General features: G+C 36.9%; 1 protein-coding gene across 1 annotated transcript in view; it reads left to right on the plus strand.

Moving 5' to 3' along the window:
- LOC136039169 (dynamin-like GTPase OPA1, mitochondrial) overlaps positions 1-6,489 on the plus strand; it is a gene marked incomplete in the record, with an annotated part of 327,166 nt that overhangs the window by 205,979 nt on the left and 114,698 nt on the right.

Below are 6,489 nucleotides of genomic sequence, written 5' to 3' on the forward strand. Positions count from 1 at the left end.
TGAACGTTTGAAGATCCATCCCGTTTTCCCAATGTCTTTGATGGTCGTTATTACTTGTCTAACTATTCAGCATCTTAATCGTATTTCTTCCAAGAAACAGCTATGCATCTTTATAGGCTATCAAGTATCTCTTGAAAAAGGTAATAAACTACACAACAACACGCAGTTGCTACATTTAGTTGTCTTGCCAACGGTCAGACGCCATAGACGCTGTTTCGTCTACAGACGCTACACTGACGTTGGCACTGGTAGTTTATTATCCCTACCTTCCTGTATTGAACGTTTGAAGATCCATCCCGTTTTCCCAATGTCTTTGATGGTCGTTATTACTTGTCTAACTATTCAGCATCTTAATCGTATTTCTTCCAAGAAACAGCTATGCATCTTTATAGGCTATCAAGTATCTCTTGAAAAAGGTAATAAACTACACAACAACACGCAGTTGCTACATTTAGTTGTCTTGCCAACGGTCAGACGCCATAGACGCTGTTTCGTCTACAGACGCTACACTGACGTTGGCACTGGTAGTTTATTATCCCTACCTTCCTGTATTGAACGTTTGAAGATCCATCCCGTTTTCCCAATGTCTTTGATGGTCGTTATTACTTGTCTAACTATTCAGCATCTTAATCGTATTTCTTCCAAGAAACAGCTATGCATCTTTATAGGCTATCAAGTATCTCTTGAAAAAGGTAATAAACTACACAACAACACGCAGTTGCTACATTTAGTTGTCTTGCCAACGGTCAGACGCCATAGACGCTGTTTCGTCTACAGACGCTACACTGACGTTGGCACTGGTAGTTTATTATCCCTACCTTCCTGTATTGAACGTTTGAAGATCCATCCCGTTTTCCCAATGTCTTTGATGGTCGTTATTACTTGTCTAACTATTCAGCATCTTAATCGTATTTCTTCCAAGAAACAGCTATGCATCTTTATAGGCTATCAAGTATCTCTTGAAAAAGGTAATAAACTACACAACAACACGCAGTTGCTACATTTAGTTGTCTTGCCAACGGTCAGACGCCATAGACGCTGTTTCGTCTACAGACGCTACACTGACGTTGGCACTGGTAGTTTATTATCCCTACCTTCCTGTATTGAACGTTTGAAGATCCATCCCGTTTTCCCAATGTCTTTGATGGTCGTTATTACTTGTCTAACTATTCAGCATCTTAATCGTATTTCTTCCAAGAAACAGCTATGCATCTTTATAGGCTATCAAGTATCTCTTGAAAAAGGTAATAAACTACACAACAACACGCAGTTGCTACATTTAGTTGTCTTGCCAACGGTCAGACGCCATAGACGCTGTTTCGTCTACAGACGCTACACTGACGTTGGCACTGGTAGTTTATTATCCCTACCTTCCTGTATTGAACGTTTGAAGATCCATCCCGTTTTCCCAATGTCTTTGATGGTCGTTATTACTTGTCTAACTATTCAGCATCTTAATCGTATTTCTTCCAAGAAACAGCTATGCATCTTTATAGGCTATCAAGTATCTCTTGAAAAAGGTAATAAACTACACAACAACACGCAGTTGCTACATTTAGTTGTCTTGCCAACGGTCAGACGCCATAGACGCTGTTTCGTCTACAGACGCTACACTGACGTTGGCACTGGTAGTTTATTATCCCTACCTTCCTGTATTGAACGTTTGAAGATCCATCCCGTTTTCCCAATGTCTTTGATGGTCGTTATTACTTGTCTAACTATTCAGCATCTTAATCGTATTTCTTCCAAGAAACAGCTATGCATCTTTATAGGCTATCAAGTATCTCTTGAAAAAGGTAATAAACAACTCACAGGCGGTGAATTTAGTTGTCATATCACCGACTGATTGTCCCTAACTGTTAGCCATTATTACCTTAATATATCTATTTGTCTCTTCTTAATTTTTCTTTCTCTTTTTTAATTCGATCCTAATTTGTATGTCTCTTCTCTTCTTTTAAAATCATTTTCAGCTATATATTAAATCTCCTTCTAAATCTTCTATCTGTTAAATATCCTATCTGTTAAATGTCCTTGTCTTGTTCGAGTGGGTTTTTTTTTTTTGTTTTTTTTTTTTTTGTTTTTTTTGTATATATTTTGTAAAAGGGTTTTATTCTTGTTCTCTGTGGTCCATTACAAGCAAAGCCTCTTGGCCCTAATAACTGCTTTGCTTTTGTAATAGTTTTTCTTTTAGTATTAATAAATTGATTGATTGATTGATTGATTGATTAATATCATTGTATCTTTATTTAAAAATTACTAGAATTAACACTAATCCGTGTTTCTTTATTTACCTTCACTAAAGGTATACTCAAAAAGCAGTGTCGGAATTAGTTTTTTTCCAGGGGGATGTAGACTTTGTCACCCCCTGCTGCACAATAGATGCTGTAAATGTTACAATTTTTGAGAAAAAATGTTACAATTTGAGCTTGTTTGCTGCCCAGGGCACTTGCCCCTTCTAGCCCCTCTATATCCGGCCCTTTCATAAAGTTAAGTATAGATTGTATTATAACTAGGGGGATTTATTTATAAGGGATTTCTACTTTTCTATTGAATGTAGAAGCACTTCTTGCAAAATAACCATGCAATAATACAAGGGCCTGAAGCTTTATCTCTTTCTAAAGCTGGCTGAAAAACTGTTATGCCTTGGCATTTTCGTTCAGTATTCCCAAAATAATGGTAAGGTTTCTGGGTTTCTTATTCTTTTTTTCATGGCTTCCCCCTCAGGGCTAATTTAATGAAGAGTGAACCTTAGACCGTATTTTATTTTATTTTCTCTTCACATACAAAACCAAAACACATCTGCTGCCGCTCTAAGAAAAACTTCACAGTTTTGTAGACGCACGGAAGTGACAAGTAATAATTTATATTCTATATCAAATCACAACATAACCATAATCAACTCAAACTTCAAATCAATCTCTCACAATTGAACAATCAAAACATTATTAACCCTCCCCCAACCAAAAAATCTCACCACCCCCCCACAAAAATAATCGTCCTATACCACACTCCATAAACCCCTTCCCTGCCCTCCCCCTTTAAAAAGCTTAAATTACTTTCTAACAAATGATCTTTTAATTTTTTCTTAAATGAAAGCAGGTGTTCAGCCATCCTAATACTCACTGGCAACTTACTCCAAATAAGCGGACCCATATATCTTACCGTAAATGATGATCTAACTGTACCTGTTGACTCAATTGCTATATCATCACTATTTCTCGTTTCATAATTATGTACTTGGCTATTTAAACAATAAAACTTCTTAAAAACTGCAGGGACTAGATCATTCATACACTGATAAACAAATATAGAAGCTTTTCTCAGCCTTGAGTTACCTAATATTTTGTATATATTGGTTATATTAAAAGAACCTTGAACCTTGAAAATCTCTAATTTGTCCAACATTTAACAGATTCAGGGACTTGTAACAAGCACTGGTTTCATGGACCTCTTTAACATATTTACCAATAATCCTAATCGCTTTATTCTGAAGAACTTATTTATTTAAAGTTAGCATTAAAATGCGATTCTTTTGATGTAACTATTGGTTTCAAAATTCCTGTTTTTAGAGTTTCAGTTACTATTGAGCCGGGTCTCTCCTTACTACAGTTCGTTACCACGAATGTTTGACTTGCACTCGTATTTGATTAGTTAAAAAAAAATTTGCTGGTCCAGATAAAACAACCATAAGCTACATATGGGTAAATTAATGAATAATAAAGTATAAGAAGAATCTTCTGTGCCAGGAAATGTTTATAATGTCGAAGTATGCCCACACCACGGGCAATCTTAGCAGAAATAGCTTCACTATGATTTCTCTACGACGGATGACAATCCACTATGAATAGGAACAGAAAGTTTTTACACTTTAAAAAAAAAACGTCAAGTAAGAAAGAATCCCCATTTAAAGCTAATTTAGAAATTCAGGATTCAGGAATATTATTTCAATTAATTTTAATTGTAAAATTTTGTTGTGAAAATGGATTTGTGAAAATATCAAAAAATAGCCTGAAACATAACAAAATGAAGCTGGGTCGAAACGAAAACCGTATCATTGGAATAACCTTAGCCGAAATCCATTAGGAAGTTACAATCTCCTACCTTGAGCTGCAAGGAACGTTTAAAATCTGGGTCTCCTCTATCGTCCCGTGTGTTTGTTACTCAAATGAAGAATTATCGGTTTTTTCTGCAATTATAAAAATTTTCTGTGCTGCCCAAAAAAATGCAGTTTTTCATAAATAATGACGAAGACCACACTGCCTTTCCATAATACAACTACAGAAGAGAGAATAATGAGGACTTTTTTTCCCAAGACAGTGAACCAACAAAATATATTTGAATATTTCCGCCCTATATCTAAGGGCCGTCTTCAGCAAAGAAAATAATAAACAATAAAACATTTACAATAAAAGTTTTCGGTTAAAAATCCATTCTTTTTTTTTTAAATAGCCTTGACATCATTACTTCTTAAAGAAAAGTTCCGCCAAGACTGAACTTTTCTTGAAAAGTCTATTTTCAAGGCTATTTTAAGTCTATTTAAAAAAAAAAATATTTTTAACCAAAACTCTTATTGTGAGTTTCTTATTGTTTATTATTTTCTTTGCTGAAGACGGCCCTTAGACATAGGGCCGAAATATTCAAATAGGTTTTGTTGGTTTACTGTCTTGGGAAAAAAAAGTCCTCATTATTCTCTCTTCTGTAGTTGTAATGCAGTTTTTCTTAAAAATTTTATCTTATTTTTGCACTGCAGTTTTTGATTCTTAAAAGCATGTCATGGAAAAGGTAATAAACAACACGCTGTTTGTGAATCTAGTTAATATATCACCTACAAAAGTCCAATAGCTATTATCTTAATAACTCTATTTATACCTGTTACTGTGAAGGACCGAGATTCGAGAATTTTGACATTCACCGGTGAATGTTCTATGGCACTTGGTATTAACCAAGTGACATATAGCAATCGTAAATCCTGTCGGTCTGTCGGTCTGTCTGTCGGTCCTGGTTTTGCTACTTTAGGCACTTCCAGGTAAGCTAGGACGATGAAATTTGGCAAGCGTGTCAGGGACCGGAGCAGATTAAATTAGAAATAGTCGTTTTCCCGATTTGACCATCTGGGGGGGAGTGAGGGGCCTGTTAATTCGAAAAAATAGAAAAATTGAAGTATTTTTAAATTACGAACGGTTGATCAGATCTTAATGAAATTTGATGTTTGGAAGGATATCGTATATCAGAACTGTTATTTTAAATCCCGAACAGATCTGGTGACATTTGGGGGGGGGAGTTGGGTGCTGGAAACCTAAAACTTGGAAAACACTTAGAGTGGAGGGATCGGGATGAAACTTGATGGGGAAAATAAGCACAAGTCCTAGATACATGATTGACATGGGACATGGGATTAATTCTGAAAAATTAGAAAAAATGAGGTATTTTTAACTTGCGAACGGGTGATCGGACCTCAATGATATTGATATTTAGAAGGATATCGTGTCTCAAAGCTCTCATTTTAAGTCCCGACCGGATCTGGTGACATTGGGGGGAGTTTGGGGTGGGGGAACCTAAAATCATGGAAAACGCTTAGATTGGAGGGATCGGGATGAAACTTGGTGGAAAAATAAGCAGAACTCTTAGATAAGTGATTCACATACTTGGGACGGATCCTCTCTATTGGGGGAGGGGGGAGTTAATTCTGAAAAATTAGAAAAAATGACGTATTTTTAACTTACGAAGGAGCGATCTGATCTTCATGAAACTTCATATTTAGAAGGACCTCATGTCTCAGATCTCTTATTTTAAATCTCAACCGGATCCAGCGTAATTGGGGGGGGGGGGGGCAGTCCGGGGGAACCATAAATTTTAGACAATACTTAAAGCGGTGAGATCAGGATGAAACTGGATGGGAAGAATAAAAACCTGTCGAAGACACGTGACTTACATAACCGGACCGGATCTACTCTCTTTGGTGGAGTTGGGGGGGGGGTAATTTTGAAAATTGAGGTATTTGTAACTTACGAAAGGGCGACCAGATCTTCATGAAATTTGATATTTAGAAGGATCATGCGCTTTAAAGCTCTAATTTTAAATTCCGACCAGATCCTGTGACATTGGGGGGAGTTGGAGGGGGAAATCGGAATTCTTGGAAAACGTGAAAATTGGGTTATTTTTATCTTACGAATAGGTGATCGGATCTTAATGAAATTTGATATTTAGAAGGAATTCATGTCCCAGAGCTCTTATTTCAAATCCCGACCAGATCTTTTGACATTGGGGGAGTTGGAGGGGGAAATCTTGGAAAACACTTGGAGTGGAGGAATCGGGATGAAGCTTGGTGGATAGAATAAGCAAATGTCCTTGATACGTGATTGACGGAACCGTACTGGATTCGCTCTCTTTGGGGGAGCTGGGGGGAGGGGTTCAGTGATTTGGCGAGTTTGGTGCTTCTGGACGTGCTAGGACGATGAAAATTGGTAGGCGTGTCAGGGAGCTGCACAA

The sequence above is a fragment of the Artemia franciscana genome, chromosome 19, assembly GCF_032884065.1.
Source record: "Artemia franciscana chromosome 19, ASM3288406v1, whole genome shotgun sequence".
Classification (NCBI taxonomy): Eukaryota; Metazoa; Arthropoda; class Branchiopoda; order Anostraca; family Artemiidae; genus Artemia; species Artemia franciscana.